Below are 26,998 nucleotides of genomic sequence, written 5' to 3'. Positions count from 1 at the left end.
GGGATTAGATGAGGTGCTATTGGGCCTCCCTTGGCTACATTGTCACACTCCACACATTGATTGGAGTACAGGGAGAATTTCTTCCTGGGGTAAGAATTGTGTGCCTCAGTGTATGGTTACAGCCACCCGGAGGGTAGTCTCAGAGCCTTCTCCGGACTTGTCCGCCCTGCCTGTACAATATCGGAATTTTGCGGACTTCTTTTCCAAAAAGGGTGCAGAGACTCTACCTCCCCATCGACCGTATGACTGTCCTATTGATTTGGTCCCCGGCACGGAGCCTGCTCGCGGTAGGGTTTACCCTCTGTCTGTACCCGAGACCCAGGCAATGTCAGACTATATCAAAGAGAATCTGGCCCGGGGGTTTATCAGAAAATTGGTCTCTCCTGCTGGAGCAGGGTTTTTCTTCGTCCAGAAGAAAGAGGGTTATTTACATCCCTGCATTGATTACAGAGGACTAAATGCCATCACCATCAAAAATAAATAATAAATACCCCCTGCCCCTTATTTCTGAACTATTTGACAGGTTGCGAGGGGCTAACATTTTCACTAAATTGGATTTGCGAGGGGCATATATTTTTGTGCGAATCCGTGAAGGTGAGGAGTGGAAAACAGCCTTTAACACTCGAGCTGGTCATTACAAGTATCTCGTCATGCCTTTCGGGTTATGCAATGCCCCTGCAGTTTTTCAAGATTTTGTCAACGATATCTTTCGGGATTTGCTGCTATCTTCCGTGGTAGTCTATCTTGATGATATCCTTATTTTTTCCCCGGACCTCTCCACACACAGAGAGGATGTTCGCAGAATTTTTGAACAATTGCGAGCAAATTCTTTGTATTGTAAACTGGAGAAGTGTCAGTTTGAACGAGAGTCTCTACCGTTCCTGGGCTACATCATATCCAGTAAGGGATTGGCTATGGACCCACAAAAGTTGGTGGCGGTACAGAACTGGCAGGAGCCCCACTCTCTTAAAGCGATACAACGCTTCATGGGCTTTATCAACTACTACAGGCAGTTCATACCACATTTTTCCACACTTGTGGCTCATTTAGCCGCTTTAACCAGGAAGGGTGCCAATCCCAAGAATTAGTCTAAGGAGACATCCAAAGCGTTCCGGGAGATTAAATCCTATTTTTCTAGCGCTCCCATTCTCCACCGCCTGGATGTGGACAAGCCATTCTTCCTGGAGGTCGATGCCTCCTCTGTGGGAGCAGGAGCAGTTCTCTCTCAAAAGAAGGAACAGGGTCGGACAAGACCATGTTTTTTCTTCTCCAAAACCTTCTCTCCAGCAGAGAAGAATTATACGATTGGTGACAAAGAATTACTTGCTATTAAGATGGCTTTTTCGGAATGGAGGTACCTCTTGGAGGAAGCTAAGCATCCTTTCGTGGTATATTCCGATCAAAAAAATCTTTCGTACCTACAGACGGCGCAGCGTCTTAACCTGAGGCCGGCCAGGTGGTCTCTTTTCTTTTCCCGATTCAATTTTTCTATTCACTTTTTAAAAGGAGAAAAGAACCCCCGGGCGGACGCTTTGTCCCGGTCTATGGATACGGCTGAGGACGAGGACGAGCCCAGGCTTATTGTTCCTCCAGAGTGTATGCGGACGGTGGCTCCAGTGTCCCTAAACAAGGTTCCTCCCGGGAGGACGTTCGTTCTTCCTAATTTACAGAATCTGGCACTCTCCTGGGCACATGCCTCTAAGATCGGAGGTCATTTTGGGGTCAAACGTACCACGGAGTTTCTCCAACGGTCGTATTGGTGGCCTCGGTTATCCCAGGACGTTAAAGAATATGTCCAAGCGTGTGTCTCCTGTGCGAGAAACAAATCCTCCCGTCAGTGGCCGGCTGGTCTTCATCTGTTACCCGTGGCGGATAGACCTTGGGAGCTGGTTGGGATGGATTTTATTGTCGAGTCACCTAAGTCCTGGGGAAACACGACAATATGGGCGGTGTCTGACCATTTTTCTAAGATGGTTCACCTAGTTCCTCTGCCTAGGGTTCCCTCTTCCCGGGTTCTGGCATCACTGTTCATTTGTCACGTTTTCCGTCTCCACGGAATGCCTGATAGGATTGTCTGTGACCGGGGTCCACAGTTTTCCTCCCGGTTCTGGAAAGAATTATGTAATTTGCTCAGCATTGAACTGAATCTTTCTACTGCCTATCACCAATGGTCTGGTGGAATGCACTAACCAGACGCTTGTGACATACTTGCGCCATTTCGTTTCGGCCAACCAGAATGACTGGGTGATATTGCTCCCCTGGGCAGAGTTTGCCCTAAACAACGCAGTGGCGGATTCCACAGTTCAGACTCCGTTTCTCCTAAATAATGGCCAACATCCGCGAGTCCCGGTTCCTATGCCAGTTTCCTCTGTGGAACCTGGGGTCAGAGATTGGGCTCTGGAGACGTGGGAGGTTTGGGATCATACCCAGGATGCTATATTAGCCTCCAAGAGTCGGATGAGAGAGTCGGCTGACACTTATCGCCGTCCAGCCCCCGTATTCTCCCCGGGCGACAGGGTGTGGCTCGCGGCTCGCAATATCAGAGTACGCGGGGAATCCGCTAAGTTTGCCCCCCGTTTTATTGGTCCTTTCAGAATATTGGCCCAAATAAACCACGTAGTGTACCAGTTACAGTTACCACGACACATGAGGATTCACGACACTTTTCATGTGTCGCTCCTTAAGCCGGTTCGCCTGACAAAATTCTCGGAACCCCAACCTGCTCCTGACACCAGGGGTGATGATTTTGAGGTACAGGCGATTGTGGGGTCTAAGATGGTTTGTGGGAAAAAATATTACCTTGTACACTGGAGGGGCCATGGATCTAAGGATCGTTCCTGGGAAACAGTGGACCACAGTCATGCTCCCCTGCTCATTGAGGAATATGAGCATCAAGTGGAGGGGGATAATGTTAGGTGTTTGCTGGATCTGAAATGGGTTCAGAATCATCAGTGGATTCTGTGGTCTCCCATTCTGGTCCAGCCAAGGCAGATACTACTCAGCATCATTGTCGGTCCCAACGCCTAGCTGGTGCACAAGATGTACAGGTTGTCTATTGGGTATTTGTGCCTAGCAACATGAAGCATAGGTTGCGGAGGGAGACAGGGCTACTGCAGCCTAAGTCCAGGATGCACCGCACTGAGCATGCCCGTGACATGGCGGACCGTGATTGGTGGTTTGGGAGTCAGCTGATCCGGTTACCTTGCACCACCAGATTGGTCATGGGTGATGTCTCCAATGGTGCGACGGTGGGCAGGGCTTAATCTTTAAATAGCCCACTCACAAACATGGCGGCGCATGCTGATCTTTGAGCTGTGATGGTGTTGTGTGGACGCTTGGTCTCTTGGGCTCCACGTGTGCTTTAGTTTCTGGCAGGCAGGTTTAGTGGAAATAGGCAGGTTAGATGAAATAGGCAGGTAGCTTCATCTGACAGTCTGGCTCTGACAAAGGGGTCGCCTTACACCCCGAGCAGTCTGCAGACACCCTATTCCCGGTACCACCTGTAAGCCACGTGGAGAGATACTCCTCAGTCCGGTAGCACACCGGCTGGGGGCACGTATTCGCCGGCGTGAGTCACACACGCATCCTAGCGCCAACAGTGTAGTCCCTGTGCTGCAACAGGACTACAGATATATTATTTATCGCACATCTCTCGTGCAGTTAACGGAGATAGTGCGAATCCCTATTCCTGTTCCGGTGTGCTGTGACACGGAGGGGATTGCTATTTAAGTTGGTTGTTTCCTTCTCTGCCGCAGTCCATCAGGCTGCATCGCGGACCCCGGGTTCGGTTGCGTTCCATTATAATAAAGTTGTTTGCAACCATCCCCTTAACACTTACATATTACATGTGCCAAGGGGCAGTGGCACCATCGTTTTGCAAACTTAAAACGAGCCTTACTATGTTTGTGTATAAGCAATTGCTTTTTTGTGCCCACTCTTATAGGGGCTTCATTGCAAAAGGGGTGAATACATATGGAGATGCCAATTATTAGTTATTTGATCCCATAAATTTAATTTATGCCTATATTTTTCTCAATTTACTTTACCAACTTAGACTATTTAGTGCTGATGCATCACACAAAATTCGGATTACAAAAAAATGTAAACACAGGTTGTAATGTAACAAAATAGATAAAAAGCCAAGGGGGTGAATACTTTCGCAAGCCACTGCTTATATTTTACTGGTATGAATTTATTTTTTGCCCATTCATGCATGCCTCACTTGAATTAAAGAGGGTATCCAGCCCTAGATTACAAGTCTGCATTCTCTCTATTTGACTAAAGATTTGTGAATCCTCACATCACGAGTACTGTGCGCTGTGAGGATTCTCCGATGCAGACACCGGGACCGACAGGCACATGCTTGCAAGTATGTGATTTGCATACATGCAGTCACGTGTCGACAATTCCGGATACAGTCTAGTTGGAATGTGGCCGGAAGTAGCAAATCACAAACTTAAGGGTCAAATGACCGCCCACTCCCGACACCAGCAACAGAGAATCCTGATAGCATGCAGTGCACTGTGAGGATTCACAAGTCTGTAGTCACATAGAGTAACTGCAGACTTGCAACCTAAGGCCGTACCACCCCTTTAATGGGCTAATAGCTCAGCCCGAAATATTGTGCATGCTGTAGAAGATGGCACTGCATGCTCTTGTGCACAGTTCCATTGGCTTGTTATTGCTGTCATCACAGACCCACTATGAACTATGACAGTGAATAAAAATATTATTTTCTTGTCAGGGAGAAAATATTTGAGGGGATGTTGAGAAATTGTTGAATCAACTAATTTCTCTGAAAGATAATGATGAGTCTGGAAGACCCCATACAAATTTGATGGTTGGCCAGTCCCATCAAAATTGTTGGGTTTGACCGACAAAAATCAAATGAATTTTGGGGCCTTTAGGTATATAAATTTCTATTGTAAATCAAGCATAAATACAGTCCTGAGTTTATTGTATTAAATGAGTTACCAGTTATCGGAGGAATGTATCCATTCAGTGTCTTAAATTAACATTGATTGGATGCAAATAGTTAGCATTCTAAAATACAATACCATCAGAGTAACAAGGGTATCTCTTATCAGACCATATTTACATATCAGGAAGCTTTCTATCTATACAAGCGTACAGTATAATGAGCAGATCATTGAGGCAAAACCAATTAATCTTACTTCTTCAGGAACAGACACACAATTACTAGATTGGTTGCAAACTTTTCAACTGCTTGTAATCATTAAAAAAAAAAATCTGTCAGGAAAATGTTCTCCATGAACTTATATCAAGGAAGATAAATATATAGAGAAGTTTCAAAGTGATTAGAACTTTCCGAAGGACACTTACGTGCATTAAGTCAAACTCAAACTAATGTTAGAAAATTGCTATTCTTCAGAGACATTTGTGCGAATTTGAGTGTCACCAACATCATTAGTGCCGTTGATCATTTTTTTGATGAAATTCTGTCACTAGCTCATTATCCTTAACTATTCAGAATGAAGGGAGTTCCTTTATAATCAGTAGCTATGTCTTGATATATAGCAGTATCTTACTATACATTTTATGCACATGGGAAGAGTCTTAGAATGACTATACCTTTAATGATGGCTCAAGTTTCTCCCTTGAAGGTAAGACTTCCAACACTTGGATTTGGTCAAACCTATAATGTGCATATATGTAGCAAGCATTGTTTGGTAACCCTTTATATAGGCAAAAAATGCTGATTAAACTGGTCAGTAATCTGGTATAGAAAAAAAAATGGATTAGTATGCCACCTTTTTGAGTTTTCATTAGTCCACTGAAAAAAAATATTATAGACAATTTGACATTTATTTATTTTTAAAGCACTATAAATTTCCACAGCACTTTACAAACCTGATAATCACTTTCCCCATTGGGCTCATAATGTAGATATCCGTACATCTTTGGAATGTGGGAGGAAACCAGTGAACCTGCAGGAAACCCAAACAAACATGGGGAGAACATACAAACTCCTTACAGATGTTGTCCTTGGTGGTTTTTGGACCCAGGACCACAGCACCGTAAAGCCACCATGATATCCTCTTAACTTCAAAGTTAGTACACCAGTCTCATCAGGTCTACTATATCTATTTAAGAATGTGAGAGATATCAGAAATGTGATGGTGGCTCCTTGATCAATCACTTTAAGGGCAGGTACACACGACCGCATATATCGGACGAGGAATATCCATGGTTTTCATGGATAGCACTCGTACTTATGTTATTCTTTGGAGCTGTGAATATGTCTGATTTTTTTTCCTTGGACCACTCAGTGACTTGGATCAAAGTCATAGACATGTCCGATTTTGATTTGCGTGTCAGATCAAAATAGGCAATGCAATGCTATGGCTCCATGGAAAACATGAGAACGCACTCAGATGACATCCAAGTGCGGTCCGATTTTCAAGGAATGACAGAATGGAAAAAGTGGAGAATCTTTTTTTCATTTCTCTCCACCTTTGAGAAAAACTGATCCCACTCTAATCAAATTCTAATCAAACTCTGCTCAGAGTCTGATCAGCATAATAAGACCGTTTTTCTTGTATGGAGCGAAAAAAGATTGTGTGCACCAGATTAGTGCTGCATTGCGACTTTGACCACAATACAGGTCTATGCTACCTCCAAATTGTAGAATAATGCAGGTGAATGGGATCTCACTGAATCTCGCAGGGTACTGCAAGTGAGACAAGCAAGTCAAACAATAATCTAACTGGTTCTGATTTTTTGGGACTTGCTTGTCGTAGATGCAGTACATTGCAAGTCCCAATACAATTCTAATTGTTTGCATTATGCATTGTAGCAGCAGCATAGAGCCATCTTTGGCTGTGCAACTTTTTTCATGACAAACTCGCTGTGTAGCTCCTGCCTGACAAGTACGACTGCAGCACTTTGAATTTAATGTCCCTTCAAATCCTGCTCTGCATTTGGTTTGATATCTGAGTATATTATTGGAAATCGCCCATCCATTGCAACAGGACTGTAGTGCGTACACTAGACAATACACGATGACCTGTTGATCGGCATCTTAAAATCTACAGTTTCATATTGCAGTTGCTCCCTGAAATGCTTGTACTGAACACATCATACAGAGTATGAGATTTTTGTTCCATAACACATAGCCATGATTCATTTACCAGCTTTAGATTACATTGAGTGAACTGAGATTTTGATTTGGCTTTTATCCTAAGTCATATTGCAAGACTCCTTAATGGGTCGATTGTGACTTGTAGGATTGCTGCTTCCAACAGGTGGCGCTATAGAGTTCCTCTTCCACTCTGAAGAGGCAATTTGCATACTGATTGTCTCCATAACTTTGCATCTTAGTTCATGTAATAATTAAAATAAAACAGACTAGTAGTTATGCAGAACAAATAGCAGCCATAGGGCTGTACAATACATAATCATGGCATCTGTGTGAATGACTATCAACATTACAACATTTAGTCATGGTGCCCCTGCCAGGCTCACTGCCAATGCAGCTGCCACCGTTAGCACCTTCTGCAGCACTAATTGTCTTTTTTCGGCTGTGCTTATTTCGTAATAATTAAAGAAACACTGAATACCTAAAATTGGAATTTATGTAAAAAAAGCTATAGTACAATTTAGGCAAAAATAACAATACAGCTGTCACTGAATCTCATCAGCTTATTCAGCGCCCCATGGATTTTGGCAGAAAAGAAATCAGCACCTGCACATCTTCTAGGTTTTTTCATGCAAATATCCTGATGCTAACTAGGTACATTGTCTATCAGATGCCAATACCTGCACAGAAGTCACAATTCCTTTGGATTAATTGCATAACACATCTGTAATGGGCTATCATACCTTACCCAGTTTGTGTCTCCGTACAACTTGACCTCGTGTGATGACATCTTGTCCTATGTGACCTCACCAACATGGGATGAGACGTCATCAAAGTAGGACATGTTGTACAGAAACCTGCACTGGACAAGCAAGAGAGCCATTAAAGAACTTATGCAGAGGGGTATGTATAGAAATATTTCTTTGTATTAACCCCTTAAAGGACGGGGCGATTTTTTGTTTTTGTGCTTTTGTTTTTTCCTCCCCTTTTTCCAAAAGCCATATGTTTTTTCTTTTGCTGTGGATGTAAGGGGGAAGACCGGGGTGTAAGTACTTTCAGAACAAGGGATCCGGAACTGCCAGAGCCATGCCTCTGGTTGCAGGGGGAAGGCAGACTGCGAGCACAGGAGTCAGGTGACCGGGAAGCTGGGGACGTGTCCAGAGCCAGAGCTCAGGGATCAGGTGACTGGGGAGCTGGAAGTGTGTCTAGGAAGAGGGAGAAAAAGGAGTTTTGCGTGGGAAAGCAGAGAGTTGCCAGTTGGGGCCAAGCCCTGCTAGAGGGAGAAGAGACGCAGGGTCCGTGGGGCCAAGCAAGTGAGGTGCAGTGTTATGGACTAGGGGCTCAGAGGGTCAAGACTGCCCACTGCCGCCAGAAGACGTGGAGCCGAGCAAGTGAGGTGCAGTGTTATGAACTAGGGACTCAGCGGGTCAAACCGGAGACTGCCCGCTGCCGCCAGAAGACATGGAGCCGAGCAAGTGAGGTGCACTGTTATGGACAAGGGGCTCAGCAGGTCAAACCGGAGACTGCCCGCTGCCGCCAGAAGATGGAGCATTGTTTAGGTGGGGAAGCCAGAAGAAAACAACACCGGCATCAGCCGGCAACTGCCTTGTGGGGAACAAGAGTCAGCTAAGTGTAAAACTGCCGATTACAACCGTGTCGACTCTGCTATATCTAGCCAAACTGTGAATTGTCATTTATAGTTTGTTACCTGCTACTCCCCTTGTTGTCCCCATATTTCCCCTGTTACTTCCTGCATGGAGATTGACCCTGTTACAATAAATCCCCCCTGTTTATTAACCCTGTACTGGCTGCTCTATGTTTCTGTGTCACTGCATCTAAAGTACCTGTGTTACATGGACATAGCCATCTAAGGACAAGAGTTTTGAAGGACAAATTGTGATATAGAAATATTGAGGGACAAATTGTGATATAGAAATATTTATTTATATTAACCCCATTTAGAATGGGGTGATTTTTTGTTTTTGTGCTTCGTTTTTTTCCTACTCTTTTTACAAAAGCCATACGTTTTTTCTTTTGCTGTGGACATAGTCATGTAAGGTCTTGTTTTTTTGCGGGCCAAGTTGTAATATTGACTGACACCATCCATTTTATCATGTGATGTACTGGAAATCATAAAAAAGTTCCAAGTGTGGAAAAATAGAAAAAAAAGGGTGCAATTAAACAATTGTTTTGTTTTTTTTTATTTACAGAATTCATTTTTCAGTAAAAATAACCTAGCAATATGATTTTCCAGGTCAGTACGATTATAGACATACCAAAAATGTATAGTTTTTCTTATATTTAAGCTGTAAAAAAAGAATTTAGAAATTTGAAAAAATAAATAAATAAATAATTCATGACGCCATATTCCGAAAGTCATAACGTTTCCAATTTTCAGGATATAGAGATGTATGAGGACTTGTTTTTTGCACCCCAAGTCGATGTTTTATCGATATAATTTGGGGGTAAATATTATGTTTTGATTGCTTCTTATTAAATTTTTTTTGTGTTGTTGTAGCTTCCAAAAAAAAACACAATTCTGGTGTTTAGATTTTTTTTCTTACTATTAGAGTTGAGCCACCCCCGTAGTGTTCGAGTTCGGTTCAGTTCGTCGAACACCCGTATGTTCGCCGAACTGTTCGTTGAACTGTTCGTCGAACACCGTTAAAACCAATGGCAGGCAAACAAAAACACATAGAAACACCTTCAAAGGTGTCCAAAACCTGACAAACTGCTCAGAAGACACAACTAACACATGGAAAAGTGACAAGTACATATAGTCATGCGAAAAGAAAAGAGGTGGAGGAGTAAAAGGAGGGGGAGACACAGATATAGGCATGTCATGCCCTTCTAAAACTAAAAAAGTGCGAAGCTGAAACGGCCAGTCCGTTCCTGCCCATGCGACCTCCGTGTCGCCGGGTTTGTGCCAGAGCTGCGGCGGACCCTGACGGCCAGCCCCCCTCTCCCAATACTGGTGCCTGTCCGCTGGTGGGTCGAGCGAGCCCCCCTGCGGTGGAGGCAGGTCTAAGCTTTTTAATTTAAATTGTCTGTGTAATTTGAATGAGTACACATTAAATCCTTTTACAAGGATCTATTGGAGGGCAAGTATGATGCCAGCAGCCGTGGGAATTCCAGCTCCAGTAGCGTCCACTAAAGCTGCTGCAGTTAAAAAGCTTTTATATGGATTGAGGTTGGCGGTCCACCGCAAGGCGTCTTACCGCCAGTCCCAGCCCCTGTGCCTTGGGGTGCCTCCCTGATGCTCTTCACTGAGTGTCCCGGGGGCCCGAAGCATTTCCTTTGAAAAAAATAAGTGTCCAAACTACAGGTGGTGTAGCTTGCTTAACAGGTGGGATAATCCGCTGAATAGCAGACACTGCTACTAGGCCCAAAGTATTGCCTGGGCTAGATGCAGTTAAAAATTTGTAATTAGATACTCTCGTTGGATGCTGAGAAAGCATTCCATAGAGTCTCCTTGCACGCCATATATTATTCTCTTAAAAAGCTTGGGGTAGGGGTCTAGGGGACCCTTTTATAGCCAAAATCATGGCCCTGTATCGCAATCAGTCAGCTAGGCTGAAGATAAATGGAACATTTTCATCACCTTTCATAATCACCAATGGGACAAGGCAGGGATGTCCTCTGTCCCCTCTCTTATAAATCCTAATGATGGAGCACCTGCTCTCATCAATTCGCGATAACCCCAATATTAGGTGGATTGAGGTGGGAGGCACCGAGTACAAGTGCTCTGCATTTGCTGATGATGTCCTAGTATATATCACTCAATCACATATATCCATCCCTGCTGTTATGGCTGAAATAGATCACTTTGTTACATGGTCAAATTTTAAAATCAATGCAGCGAAGTCTGAGGCCCTCGATGTCTCCCTCCCCAAATCCATACAGGATTCCATCCAGTCCAACTTTCCCTTTGCCTGGCCCTCACAGGGTATCAAATACTTAGGAATTCGTATTGATAGAGACCTCTCCCGTCTATTTTATCTTAATTTTGGGCCCTTTATTGAACAACTCCATAAAGATCTTACTTCTTGGACGGTGAAGGATTTTTCCTGGTTCGGCAGAATAAGTATACTAAAAATGAACGTCCTACCTAAACGCTTATACCTCTTCCAAACCATTCCCGTGGTAATTCCCTCAAATTTTTGGAAAAGACTACGCAGTAGCTTTTAGTCTCCCCAGGATGACACAGGTGGGGCAGATGGTGGTTGTCCCGGCCCGCTAGGCCGCATTGTAGCACAGTGAGCTTCGCACTGCAACTTATGCTTCATATCCATGTGACGGTTCATGCATGAAGTACTCAAACTATGTATTTTTTGGCCTCTACTTAGCTTTTGGTGACAAATGTTACAGATAACACGAGTTGGGTCATCCTTATCGATCTGAAAAAATGCCCAGGCTATGCAAGGCTTAACACCCATGCGACCTGAAGAGCCACCACGACTTGTGGTCAGAGGCAGAGTTGTGTTTGAGGATGCAGTTGTTGATGTGCTTCCAGTACTACGTCTCTGTCCAGGAAGGCGCAACCTGACCTCGTCGTCACTAGCATCCTCCTCCACCTCCTCTGCTGACCTCATCGACTGGCTGACTGTGGATTGACAGTAAGTGGGATCTGCAACCTCGTCATCATCACCTTGTGTGTACTCACACCCGTCGTCCTCAGAGCCAACCTCTTCCTGCCCTGACAAAAGACTAAAGTTGTCGCTCCAATCAGGTATTTGAGTCTCATCATTGTCTTCCTCATTGTCTCCACCAACAGGAGTTACAGTTTGGGAATGAGGGTCTACATTATGGTCAGAACCTTCTGTGTCTGGTCCTGGATCCGACTCATAAAGATTCTGGGCATCAGTGCAGATCGTTTCCTCGTCTGGATTCACAGAAGCTCTGGAGCAGACCTCTGATTCCCAGGCTATAGTATGAGTAAACAGCTCTGCAGACTCAACCATCTGTTCTACCCCATACTCAGCTGGGCAGCTGGAGACTTGGGAGCTGTGAGGAAGCAAGTGCGATTGGGGTGACACCTTTGAGGACTGGAGTATTTGTGATGTTGAAGTTGAGGTGGAGGAGAGCCCACTTAAAGGAGCACTTGATATCCGTTGAAGCACCTGCTGTTTTTGTGCCTCATCTAGAATTTGTAGCGATTGGCGTGGCTGAAAGAAAGGGATCGTATCACATTGTCCGCTAAAAGAAGTAGACATCTTAGTTTGGCTGGAAGATGGTCTTTCTTCTGCAGATGTTACTGTTGCTTTAACACCTACCCCACGGACACAACCTTTTTTTCCCTTCCCAACACGCCTATTCCCCTTTCCACCAGCAGCAGGCCTTTTTCCACTCATTTTGGTGGTTAGCTAATTGACAACTCTGGAGTGGTTTGCACAAAAAACGATGGATGGGAACCGAGCAGAGCTGAGTGTCCAAACTGTGGTATTAGCCCAAAAGGATTGGCTGGGTTAGATGCAGTAAAACAATTTTATTACATACACAGGTGGTTGAGCTAGATGGACTAATAGAATGAGTCCCACACACTGCTACAAGCCCAAAATTATTTTATTTTATTTTCCAGACAAGATGCAGCTAAAAATTATTAGTAATTTGCAAGCTGGTGGAGCTTAGTATAGATGGCCTAATAGAATGAGTACCACACACTGCTACTATGCCCAAAATTATTTTCCAGACAAGATGCAGCTAAAAATTATTTGTAATTTGCAATCTGGTGCAGCTTAGTATAGATGGCCTAATAGAATGAGTCCCACACATTACTACTATGCCCAAAATTATTTTCCAGACAAGATGCAGCTAAAAATTATTTGTAATTTGCAAGCTGGTGGAGCTTAGTATAGATGGCCTAATAGAATGAGTACCACACACTGCTACTATGCCCAAAATTATTTTCAAGAGGAGATGCAGCTAAAAATTATTTGTAATTTGCAAGCTGGTGGAGCTTAGTATAGATGGCCTTATAGCATGAGTACCACACACTACTACTATGCCCAAAATATTTTCCGAGCTAGGTGCAGCTAAAAATTATTTGTAATTTGCAAACTGGTGGAGCTTAGTATAGATGGACTAATAGAATGAGTCCCACACACTGCTACAAGCCCAAAATTATTTTCCGAGCTAGATGCAGATAAAAATTATTTGTAATTTGCAGCTGGTGGAGCTTAGTATAGATGGACTAATAGAATAAGTCCCACACACTGCTACAAGCCCAAAATTATTTTCCGAACTAGGTGCAGATAAAAATTATTTGTAATTTGCAAGCTGGTGGAGCTTAGTATAGATGGCCTAATAGAATGAGTACCACACACTGCTACTATGCCCAAAATTATTTTCCAGACAAGATGCAGCTAAAAATTATTTGTAACTTGCAAGCTGGTGGAGCTTAGTATAGATTGCCTAATAGAATGAGTACCACACACTGCTACTATGCCCAAAATTATTTTACAGACAAGATGCAGCTAAAAATTATTTGTAATTTGCAAGCTGGTGGAGCTTAGTACAGATGGCCTAATAGAATGAGTACCACACACTGCTACTATGACCAAAATTATTTTCCAGAGGAGATGCAGCTAAAAATTATTTGTAATTTGCAAGCTGGTGGAGCTTAGTATAGATGGCCTTATAGCATGAGTACCACACACTACTACTATGCCCAAAATATTTTCCGAGCTAGATGCAGCTAAAAATTATTTGTAATTTGCAAGCTGGTGGAGCTTAGTATAGATGGCCTAATAGAATGAGTACCACACACTGCTACTATGCCTAAAATCATTTTCCAGACAAGATGCAGCTAAAAATTATTTGTAATTTGCAAGCTGGTGGAGCTTAGTATAGATGGACTAATAGAATAAGTCCCACACACTGCTACAAGCCCAACATTATTTTCCGAGCTAGATGCAGATAAAAATGATTAGTAATTTGCAAGCTGGTGGAGCTTAGTATAGATGGTCTAATAGAATGATGCTATGCCCAAAATGTTTTACTTGACTAGTTGCAGTAAAAAAATTGTATTCTATACACAGGTGGTGTAGCTTGCAACACAGATACGCTACTCCACTGACTAACGCACACTGCAAGAGGCCAAAAAGGATTTGCTTAGCTAGATTTAGCCAAATGCTGTGAAAAACACTTGCACAGCACTGGCACAGACCTGCATGGCAAAAAGTCCTAGGAAATGCTGTAACCTAGTCCTCAAAAGGACTGCAATTACAACTATTTCCTACTCCCAAGCTGTCTATTTAAGAGCACAGACCTGACTGCTAAAAGTCGTAGGAAATGCTGTAAGCTAGTCCTCAAAAGGACTGTAATTACAAGTAGACCCTACTCCCAACCTATCTATTTAAGAGCACAGACCTGCCTGCTAAAAGTCGTAGGAAATGCTGTAATCTAGTCCTCAAAAGGACTGCAATCACAACTATTCCCTACTCCCAAGCTATCTGTATATTTCTGAGAAAATTGGCTTGAAATTAACACTGAAAGTATAGCGCACACAGCAACAGCGGTGCCATCTAACACGCAGCTGCAACAGTGAGAAAATGGTGGCGACGGGGAAAATGGCTGGGTCTTATAGGGCAAAGACATGTGACATACACAGCCAATGACAAATGCCCTTGCTTGTGTGAAAAAAAGCAGTTCGCTCCATTTGTGCGCTGCTGATAGGCTGACAGACTGCACCTCCCCACTGTAAATGCGGGAAAGAGAAAAAAAATGGAGATCTTCATTATTTATGCAGAGATCCATCCCCTGCCCCTCCCCCCACCCCACTGTACACTCAAACTGCATATTAACATTGATTATTAGCATTACTGTGAAAAAATCCAGTTATAATTTTGGTGCACGAACAGTTATCGAACATAACCTCGAGCTGCCGGATTTTTTAAAATCGTTCGTATACGCCGAACGGCTCGAACACCGCTCAGAACAGCTCGAATTTGAGATTGGCGAACAGTTCGAGTCGAACACCGCTCATCTCTACTTACTATGTCATTTCTTATTACTGATTGGATTAATTTAATTTAAAGTTTAATAGATTGGACTTTTACTAATGCAGTGATATTACATATGTGTAATTTTTATTTTTTTATTTTTAAGGGGAAAAAAGAGTGGTGATATAAACTTTTTTTTTTCAAAGTTTTTAAACCATTTTGTTTACTTTTCCCTGTGTATGTCAGTCCCCTTGAACCTGCGATGATGCAATCGCTAGTGCTATATACAGCAATGCCACAGTATTGCTGTATATATCATGGTCTCCTATGAACATTATTGACAGGCACAGTGGTTTTCAGCAGACTCCTGGCCGTCATGGCAGCCCACAATTTCCTCACACAATTATGATGAAGCCCCCACAGTCTCACAACACAGTATAATAGCCTCAATAGTCCCACAAGACAGATGATGGCCCCACAGTCCCTAAACACAGTTCGATGGTCCCCACAGTTCCAAAACACAGTATGATGGTCCCCACTGTCCCACAACACAGTTTGATGGTTCACATAGTCCCACAACTCAGTATGAAAGCCCCCACACAGTATATTCAAATCACCTTCCTTTTTTCCTAGTTTAAAAATTATTAAAGAAAAATAAAAAGGATTTTGCATAAAATTAATGATATAGTAAACATTTAAATCCCAGAATTGCCATGTATTGGTTGCCACAGCTCTTTAGAAAAATACATATAAGCTATCAAAAGTATATAGGTATCCCAATATGGCATCAATAAAAACATCAGCTCACCATGCAAAAAACAAGCACTCATTTTGTTCCATCAATGCAAAAAAAGAGTTAGGGGTCTCAAAATTGTAACATAACCCAAATATTTTATTTTACAAGTTCCTGAACTTTTTTTCACCACTTACAAAAAAAAAAAAAAAAAAAAATTATACAGTACAGACCAAAAGTTTGGACACACCTTCTCATTTAACGATTTTTCTGTATTTTCATGACTATGAAAATTGTACATTCACACTGAAGGCATCAAAACTATGAATTAACACATGTGGAATTATATACTTAACAAAAAAGTGTGAAACAACTGAAAATATGTCTTATACTCTAGGTTCTTCAAAGTAGCCACCTTTTGCTTTGATGACTGCTTTGCACACTCTTGCATTTTCTTTATGAGCTTCAAGAGGTAGTCACTGGAAATGGTCTTCCAACAATCTTGAAGGAGTTCCCAGAGCTGCTTAGCACTTGTTGGCCCTTTTACCTTCACTCTGCGGTCCAGCTCACCCCAAACCATCTCGATTGGGTTCAGGTCTGGTGACTGTGGAGGCCAGGTCATCTGGCATAGCACCCCATCACACTCCATCTTGGTCAAATAGCCCTAACACAGCCTGGAGGTGTGTTTCGGGTCATTGTCCTGTTGAAAAATAAATGATGGTCCAACTAAACGCAAACCGGATTGAATAGCTTGCCGCTGCAAGATGCTGTCACAGCCATGTTGGTTCAGTATGCCTTCAATTTTGAATAAATCCCCAACAGTGTCACCAGCAAAGCAACCTCACACCATCACACCTCCTCCTCCATGCTTCACGGTGGGAACCAGGCATGTAGAGTCCATCCGTTCACCTTTTCTGTGTCGCACAAAGACACGGTGGTTGGAACCAAAGATCTCAAATTTGGACTCATCAGGCCAAAGCACAGATTTCCACTGGTCTAATGTCCATTCCTTGTGTTCTTTAGCCCAAACAAGTCTCTTCTGCTTGTTGCCTGTGACTCGCCCCCTGGGCCGTGGGGCACGCGGATCCGGGCGATAGGGAGATGCTGGGAGTTGTAGTGGCGGCCCGGTCCCGCGGCTCAGGGTGGTCAGACCAATGGTAGTCTACTACGTGCTTCAGATAATGTCCGACTACGCCACCCGTGGATTGCAGTTATTAGGAACCGCCGCTGCATGCAGACCGCTGGGGCTGATGAGGTGTGCAGCTAGGGTAGTGTGACTCCCCACGGGAAGAGTGCGGCCCCAGGGCAGTGTAGTGGATGGTGGGAGTGATGGTGGTGAGAGTCCCAGTACCGGTAGTGCCGGAGGAGCGAAGGAGCACACGGACAACAAGTTACAGTCCAGGGTCTTTACTCACAGTTCGTTTGTTCCGGGTCACTTCCGTCGGCAGTGACCGCCCGAGCCGTGCTGCGTCCACCAGGTGAGGGGCTCGGTCAACTCCCAGGCAGTTCAGGAGCATGGCACAGGACCCCCTTTAATCCTTTCTCTGGCCTGCCTCACCAGTGACCCACTTTTGTCCGGCTGCCGCGGACTTGTGCGGTTAAACGTGGGCCCCGTCCTCCACTGTCCTATATGGTGCCTTCCTAGCAGGTTTGATGAGGTGTCGCACCAATAGATGATCACGACGACCGGTCTTTGGCTGAGGGTTGTTTCTCCTCCACCAACTTGGGATCCGGTACCCTTAATCTGCCTGACCCTGCACCCTGGATTCTCGTGGGTTCTTAGGGTCCCTTCCACCTTCTTGTTCCTGAGCCCTTCTGTTTCTCTGTCTCTCCTTCTCTTTCTCTGTTCCTTTCTGTTCCTTTCTTGTTCCGTTCTCTTGGAGCTGAGATGAGCCAGAATCTCAGCTGCCCTTCACCTCCTCCTCGGCCTCTCACTAGGCCCTCCTGGAGTAGAGCTCCTACAGAGCCTCTACTCCCTGTCTTCTCCTCTGGCTGAACTGACCCAGAACTAAGATGGTGCCCACCTTTTATACCTCCCTCTAGCCATGAGCCCAGGTGAGCAGCAACCAATGGGCTCCTACCTACGCTCAGGAACCAACCCCTATCTGCCCCTACAGCACTGGGTGTTCCACCCCTCCCTCCCCACTCCAGCAGGGACATGGTCGGTCGTGCCTGCACTTATGTCTAGTGGGAGCACCGTTGAGCTGTCCCTCGGAAATGGGGTGTGTGTGCTGCATGCAGCTAACTGAGCCCTGGTCCATACTCCATCCTTACCTGGGAGTGGAATATCACACCTCTGGCAGAGGTGCAATACCCCTGTAGCGGCCGAGCCCTCGGGGCGCTACACCTGTCCTTAGCAGTGGTTTCCTAGCAGCTATTTTACCATGAAGGCCTGCTGCACAAAGTCTCCTCTTAACAGTTGTTGTAGAGATGTGTCTGCTGCTAGAACTCTGTGTGGCATTGACCTGGTCTCTAATCTGAGCTGCTGTTAACCTGCGATTTCTGAGGCTGGTGACTCGGATAAACTTATCCTCAGAAGCAGAGGTGACTCTTGGTCTTCCTTTCCTGGGGCGGTCCTCATGTGAGCCAGTTTCTTTGTAGCGCTTGATGGTTTTTGCAACTGCACTTGGGGACACTTTCAAAGTTTGCCCAAATTTTCGCACTGACTGACCTTCATTTCTTAAAGTAATGATGGCCACTCGTTTTTCTTTACTTAGCTGCTCTTTTCTTGCCATAATACAAATTCTAACAGTCTATTCAGTAGGACTATCAGCTGTGTATCCACCTGACTACTGCACAACACAACTGATGGTCCCAACCCCAACATACAATTTTCAAAGTCATGAAAATACATGAAAATCTTTAAATGAGAAGGTGTGTCCAAACTTTTGGTCTGTACTGTATATATATCTCAAAGTTAAAGATGAAATGATCTTTAAAAGGCCTAAAGTTAAAGATGAAACATTTCCCTTGTTTTTTAAGCAAAAAAAAATGTTATTTTTGTATTTTAAAAATTACAAAAAGGAAAATGGGCCGATGCAAAACTTTGGGAACCACTGGAGATTTGTGTGATCAGATAACTTTGACCAAGGTTTCAGACCTTAATTAGATTGTTAGGGTTATGGCTTGTTCACTATCATCGTTAGGAAAGGCCAGGTCATGCAAATTTCCCAGCTTTATAAAAGCCCAGCCTCCTCTAACTTTGTGCCAAAATACAGCAGCTATAAGTTCTCAGCAGCTGCCTAGAACTCTGAAAATGAAAATGGAGATGCAAATCAAAACCCCCACTTGACTGCAAAAGACCTTCAGAAAGATTTAGCAGACTCTGGAGTTGTGGTACATTGCTCTATTATTCAGAGACTCCTGCACAAATATGACCTTCATGAAAGAGTCATCAGAAGAAAACCTCTCCTGTGTCCTCACCATAAAATTCAGCATCAGAAGTATGCAAAAGAACATCTAAACAAACCTGATGCATTTTGGAAACAAGTCTGTGAACCGATAAGGTTAAAATAGAACTCTTTGGCCAAAGGTATGCATGGAGAAAAAAGGGCACAGAATTTCAGGAAAAGAAAATCTCGCCAACCATTAATCATGGGGTGGATCAATCATGCTTTGAGGTTGTGTTGCAGCCAACATTTCATGAGTAGAGGGAAGAATGGATTCAATGAAATTTCAATAAATTCTTGATGTAAACAAAACACCATTTGTAAAAAAGCTGAAGTTGAAAAGAGGGTGACTTCTACAAATGAATAATGATCCTAAACATATGTCAAAATCCACAATAGACAACCTCAAGCTGAACATTTTACAATGGTCCTCACAGTCCCCTGATCTGAACATCATTGAAAATCTGTGGCTAGACCTCAAAATAGCAGTGCATTCAAGATGAACCAGAAATCTCACAGAACTGGAAGAATTTTCCAAGGAAGAATGGATGAAAATTGCTTAAACAAGAATTGAAAGACTCTTGTCTGGCTACAAAAAGCTTTTAAAATCTGTGATATTTATTCCAAAGGGGGCGCTACTATGTACTAACCATGCAAGGTACCCAAACTTTTGCATCAGCCCATTTTCCATTTTGTAATTTTTAAAATATAAAAGATGAAAATCTTTTATATTTATATCTTATATATACAGTGGGTACGGAAAGTATTCAGACCCCTTTAAATTTTTCACTCTTTCTTTCATTGCAGCCATTTGGTAAATTCTAAAAAGTTCACTTTTTTTCTCATTAAAGTACACTCTGTACTAGCTCAAAAGGGTGCTTCTACTCAATACTGAGCAAAGGGTCTGAATACTTATGACCATGTGATATTCCAGTTTTTCTTTTTTAATAAATTTGCAAAAAATTCTACATTTCTGTTTATTTTTCAGTCAAGATGTGGTGCAGAGTGTACTTTAATGAGAAAAAAAATGAACTTTTTAGAATTTACCAAAAGGTTGCAATGAAACAAAGAATGAAAAATTTAAAGGGGTCTGAATACTGTCCGTACCCACTGTATAGTAGGGTTTAGTACACACTCGGCTGCTGTTGAGGTAGACACAGCGCGCGTTTTCATTAGAAAATCCAGGCTGGCTTATTTTGGTTTCATAAGCCGCTCAGGAGACAAACATAAAGCAACCTTTTCCCAGCACAAAAAGGTATAACTGAACAAAATCTCAAAATAACCAGTCCATATGCAACACGGCCTCAGCCGTTTATATGAAGTGCTTTTCTTTGACTTTCAGCTGGGTCTGAGCAGCACATGCAAAAACACACAGACAGAGTGAGACAGACGCAGCTGCCTTAAATCAGACCTTACAAGACCTGGACTGAAGGGAAGTGAGCAGCCGACCCCATCCAGCTCTTTCAGCTGCTCATAATACCCGGCCCCATAATCCGGGCCCATTAAACACCTCTCAGCACTCTCTGTGCTGGAGCCTGCATTTCCGAGTCCTACATCACCGAGGCTTGGCACCTCGGGGACACATACCTCCCGTCCACGACCTGTCCAGCTGCAACCTTACAATATATATATACATACATATAATGCAATCAAAAATGTTCATTCTGTGAAAAAGTTAACCTGGTTATATACACTGCTCAAATAAATAAAGGGAACACTTAAACAACAGAATATAACTCCAAGTAAGTCAAACTTCTGTGAAATCAAACTGTCCACTTAGGAAGCAACACTGATTGACAATCAATTTCACATGCTGTTGTGCAAATGGAATAGACAATAGATGGAAATTATTGGCAATTATCAAGACACACTCAATAAAGGAGTGGTTCTGCAGGTGGGGACCACAGACCACATCTCAGTACCAATGCTTTCTGGCTGATGTTTTGGTCACGTTTGAATGTTGGTTGTGCTTTCACACTCGTGGTAGCATGAGACGGACTCTACAACCCGCAGAAGTTGCTCAGGTAGTGCAGCTCATCCAGGATGGCACATCAATGCGAGCTGTGGCAAGAAGGTTTGCTGTCTGTCAGCGTAGTGTCCAGAGGCTGGAGGCGCTACCAGGAGACAGGCCAGTACACCAGGAGACGTGGAGGGGCCATAGGACGGCAACAACCCAGCAGCAGGACTGCTACCTCCGCCTTTGTGCAAGGAGGAACAGGAGGAGCACTGCCAGAGCCTTGCAAAATGACCTCCAGTAGGCCAAAAATGTGGATGCCTCTGCACAAACGGTTAGAAACCAACTCCATGAGGGTGGTATGAGGGCCCGATGTCCACAGATGGTGGTTGTGCTCACAGCCCAACACCGTGCAGGACGCTTGGCATTTTCCACAGAACACCAGGATTGGTAAAGTCGCCACTGGCGCCTGGAGCTCTTCTCTAGTGTTGAGCGAGTATGTTCTGTTCCGAGTATGCTCGGGCGAGCTCCGAGTATTTACAGCTGCTCGGTGATGTGTTTGAATCGCTCCCGTGTGCATGATTTGCAACTGTTTGACAGCTTTATTACATGTGAGGAATGTGTAAGAAATAGACATTCCTCACATGTAATAAAAGTGTCAAACAGTAGCAAATCATGCACACGGGAGCGATTCATACACATCAGCGAGGAGCTGTAAATACTCGGAGCTCGGCCCGAGCATACTCGGCTAAAGGGTTAATAGAACATACTCGCTCAACACTACTCTTCACAGATAAAAGCAGGTTCACACTGAGCACATGTGACAGACGTGACAGAGTCTGGAGACGCCGTGGAGAGCGATCTGTAGCCTGAAACATCCTTCAGCATGACAGGTTTGGCAGTGGGTCAGTAATGGTGTGGGGTGGCATTTATTTGGAGGGCCGCACAGCCCTTCATATGCTCACCAGAGGTAGCCTGACTGCCATTAGGTACCGAGATGAGATCCTCAGACACCTTCTTGTGAGACCATATGCTGGTGGGGTTGGCCCTGGGTTCCTCCTAATGCAGGACAATGCTAGACCTCATGAGGCTGGAGTGTGTCAGCAGTTCCTGCAAGATGAAGGCATTGAAGCTATGGACTGGTCCGCTCATTCCCCAGACCTGAATCCGATTGAGCACATACTGTCCAGGAGTTGGCGGATGCTTTAGTCTAGGTCTGGGTGGAGATCCCACAGGAGACCATCCGCAACCTCATCAGGAGCATGCCCAGGCGTTGTAGGGTGGTCATACAGGCACGTGGAGGCCACACACAATACTGAGCCTCATTTTGACTTGTTTTAAGGACATTACATCAAAGTTGGATCAGCCTGTAGTGTGTTTTTCCATTTTAATTTTGGGGGTGACTCCAAATCCAGGCCTCCATTTGTTAATAAAATTGATTTCCATTGATGATTTTTGTGTGATTTTGTTGTCAGCACATTCAACTTTGTACAGAACAAAGTATTCAATGGGAACATTTCATTCATTCAGATCTAGGATGTGTTATTTGAGTGTTCCCTTTATTTTTTTGAGCAGTATATTTCTCCAAGTCAATACGATTACGACAATACCAAACTGATGGAAAAAGAATCTCAACCTTGTAAAAAAAAGTTATGTCGCCATTTTCTGAGACTTGAGACTTTTTTATTTTTCTGTCCATAGAGATGGATGGGAGCTTACTGTATTTTTTTTCACTTAGTTGACGTTTTTATAGAAACCATTTTTGGCACACATGACATTTTGATTGCTTTTCATTGTATGTTTTTTAGAACAGTAACAACCGAAAAATGGTGGTAGTGGCATTTCAATTTTCTTTATTTTTTTGCTTTTATCATACAGTTTAAATAATTTTATGTTTTCATAGATAGGACATTTCAGACATGACGATTACATATATGTTTATTTAAAAAAATAGTTTTTTCATTTTTTAATTTGCAAGAAGGGAACTTTATATATTTTTTGAAAAAATGCAAACAACATTTTCAAAAGATTTTAGTTTATTTAGTGTCAAGTGTGAGCGCCCCACACCAAATCACACACATTTACACACCTTGGCGGCTGTCAATGAGATTATTAAAGGAGTTGTCCACTACTAGGACAATCCCTTCTAAAACTAAATGTTTGGCCTTGATACAATAAAAAAAACCTATACTCACCTCCTGTGCTGGCTCTGTTACAGCGGTGTCAGCACTCGCAGTCCTGGGGCTGTGATGTGGTGGAATGATACGTGATGCCCGACTGTCCCTGCCTTGGGACAAACTGAGCATGAAGAGGAAACCAGGGCTGCAGCTGATCCCAGGCTTCTTCTTCATGTTTAGTTTGTCCGAAGGCAGGGACAGTGACGCTAGCGCTTATTGGGCTCTGACCATCACGTGTCATTCCATTGCATCACAGCCCTGGGACTGCGAGTGCTGACACCAAAGGTTTTCCCTCACTGAATGTACACAAATCATCAAGATCTGCTGCTGGCAGCTCCCTTTTGCCATTGCTGACCAATGATGTCCCAGATGTGCTCAATGGAAGACAAGTCCAGAGATGCTGCAGGCTATGGCAGCATGCTTAGATCACACATGCTGCTCACAGTAACACGAGCAACATGTGGCATGACATCACGTTGAAAAATGGCTCATAGGATTTGGTGGAGAAATGGCTGTACCATTGGCTCCATTACAAAATAAATGTAATGCCAAGTAGGTAGAATACCTTGAATGAAGACTAGAAAGGTCCATCTACTGTACATTATGCCACCCAACACCATAATCCCGGAAGTCAGACTGGTGTAACTTTCACTCGTGAAAGCTTCATCAAGGCGTTGTCCACTTGATCTCCAGATGGAGTCAGGAGGCTGGAATGGAGCAATGGAGGGTGTAAAGGAGGTCTATCTTCTTCAGTAATGAGTCCTGATTTTCTCTTGGAAGCAATGATTGCTGTAGAATGATCTTGAGACCACGTGGGCAACACCATAAATAGTCATTCACAAAGCAATGTCACACCAATTTTATTCCTGTGATTATGGTGTACGGTGTAATAATGAACCCCTCTAGTCTTCATTCTAGTTATATTAACAGCTCAGCATTACATTTATTTAGTCTTGGAAGCAGTGGTATGGCCATTTCTCCAAGTGCTCTGTGTGTGTGTGTGTTTGTGTCATTTATAGCTAAAGCATATAGAAAAGTTTTTTGACCATTGTGAATCTGTGCCAACAACTGACATTGCTGATTATGAACTGTAAGTTCCTAGTTCGGAGGCAATCTGCTGCCTTAAATTATTTAGCTTTTTCTGTCACCTGACTGCATGAGGCGAAAAGAGAAACTAACAGTTCTGTCCCTCTAATGCATTGAAATGTCATTTACTATGTACAATGACCTTTTCTGTATGTCAGTGTTTTTTTATTCAGTCACCATTCATACCTAAAATTGCAATAAAAAACAGACAAGCCCCTTTGTAAGTTAGGTTTATTAGCAAAATTTGCATACATTCTTCTTTATGCAATAAATAATATTAACAACATTTTAAATAGCTCAATACAGCTAATATAACAAGTGGTTTCAAAACCAACACAAAATGCCTCCTTTTATGACTATTAGGGTGCAGTCAGTCAGCCGTATAAACCGGACCGAGATCAGACCGCAATGCTCGGACTGGCCACCGCTCTCCCTACCTGAGCGTGATAGCTGCATAGAAATATATGAAGCTGTCCCGCTCGGGTAGGGGAAGGCTCCGGCCAGTCTGAGCATTGCTGTCCAATCTTGGTTTAATCAATAAAGGCCATCTCACTGCGCCCTTACAGTCTCAGAATTATTCAACCCTTTCACGACAAGCGTGTTTAGTACTTCATACAGCATCTTTAGTTGTTATTACCTGAGGCAAGTGTAATGCATAGCCAGACACCAACTTCTGCCAATGTTTCTCATGTATCTAAGCATATTCCTCATGAGCAAAGGCCTCCAGTTCACTAATATTATTGAGTTTGTATGCTTTAAGCATCTTCTTCAAATCCCACCAAAGATTTTCTATGGGGTTCAAGTCAGACGACTGTGATTTCTACTGCAAAATCTTCCAGGACTTCTTCTGAAAACAATCTTTAGTGGACTTTCAGGTATGTTTAGGATTATTGTCCTGTTAGAAAGTCAAATGATACCCAAGCTTTAGATTCCTAACAGAAGTCAATCAACAGTCCGGACTGCATGCCCCCATGGAGATTAGAGGAGGGTTCCTTGACTGAAGCGGTATGCTAAGCCGAGCTTGGTATATAAGGGGTTAATATAATAAGTGGTTTGTACAGGAAAATTTAGGGGAGATGAATAAAGCCCCCGTCTCACATAGCGAGATCGCTAGCGAGATCGCTGCTGTGTCACGGTTTTGGTGACGCAACAGCGACCTCACCAGCGATGTCGCTATGTGTGACACTTTGCCGCGATCAGGTCCCTGCTGTGAGGTCGCTGATCGCTGCAGAATGTCCTGGACCTTTTTTTGGTCGTTGCCCTCCCGCTGGTCAGCGCACATCGCTGTGTGTGACCAGCGGGACCAGCGATCAGGCTGGTAACCATGATAAACATCGGGTTACTAGGGGCACACACGCACCTAGTAACCCGCTGTTTATCATGGTTACGAGCCTGCTAAAGTGATAAACAGCGGGTTACTAGGTGCGCGTGTGCCCCTAGTAACCCGATGTTTACCATGGTTACCAGCCTGCTCCTGCTTCAGCAGGCTGGTAACCAGGAGCAGGACATCGTGGAAAGATTCTTTCCACGATGTCGCTGCTCCCCTGATCGTTGGTGAGCCTGCCTGTTTGACAGCTCACCAGCGACCACATAGCGACGCAGCAACGATCCCTGACAGGTTGTATCGTTGTCGGGATCGCTGCAGCGTCGCTAAGTGTGACGGGGCCTTAAGGAATAGAGGGTTGAGGGCTTTTTAGATTGGTTAGTGGGAGGGTCTGGTGTGGGGGGTACATAAGTTAGGGTCACAAAAGAGACAGATATTCTGCACTTGGAAGCTAGACTTATATATCTTACCGCCCACCCACCCTGTTTTGGATTTTATTATGAGTTGACAAGAAGTTGGGGGAATGTGGAACTATCCTTTTGTTGCAGCAGTAGACGGAAAAGGAGGGGGGTCTTTGAAAGTGGTGGATTGCATGGAAGGACAGGAGGGAACCCAGTACAGGGACAGGTGACTCCCCATGTGGTGCAATGTTATTATTCAAGTTATAAGTGGGTCCCTACTGGGCTCAGGTCTTAGCAGGACATTTGGTAAGGGCAACATGTGACGCGCCCCCTGGGCCGTGGGGTACTGGGTGCCGAGTCGGTCGTTACTCGGGGATATGTCACAGTGGCGATGACCCGATCCGTGACCCAGGGCGGTCATTCAAAAGGGGAATATTTACAGGGGATTTATGTACAAAGTTCGTGACACCACCTGTGGTATGCGGCTATGTGGAGCAGGTCCTCTGATGTCAGTGCAGCAAAGCTGGTGTGGCTCTCCACAGGTAGAGCTTAGCTACAGGGCAGTGTAGATGGTAATAGGTTGTGCTGAGCGTTGTAGTGCGGGGGTGATGGCGCAGATAATAATCACAAAGACAGGGGGGTGCAGTCCTCAGGGTCTTTACTCACTGTTATTGCAGTCCAAGATACAGGTACCAGTGTAACTTCCCTCGTCCTGCTGCGCTTACTCAGGGAGGGGTTCCACCCTCAGGTATCTCCGGAGTACTTAACGGGACCCCCTTCTGTGTCCTTTCTCTGGCCATCTCCCTGCACCTCATACCAAGTGTCCCAATCCGGTACCTGCGGGCCTTGTCGGGCGATGTCTGTTCCGTCCCCTGGGTCCTCTATCGCTACCTTC

Source organism: Phyllobates terribilis, unplaced genomic scaffold (assembly GCF_046119375.1).
Source record: "Phyllobates terribilis strain yellow unplaced genomic scaffold, ASM4611937v1 Scaffold_3__8_contigs__length_932513732, whole genome shotgun sequence".
Lineage (NCBI taxonomy): Eukaryota > Metazoa > Chordata > Amphibia > Anura > Dendrobatidae > Phyllobates > Phyllobates terribilis.
This window is presented reverse-complemented; position numbering follows the sequence as displayed.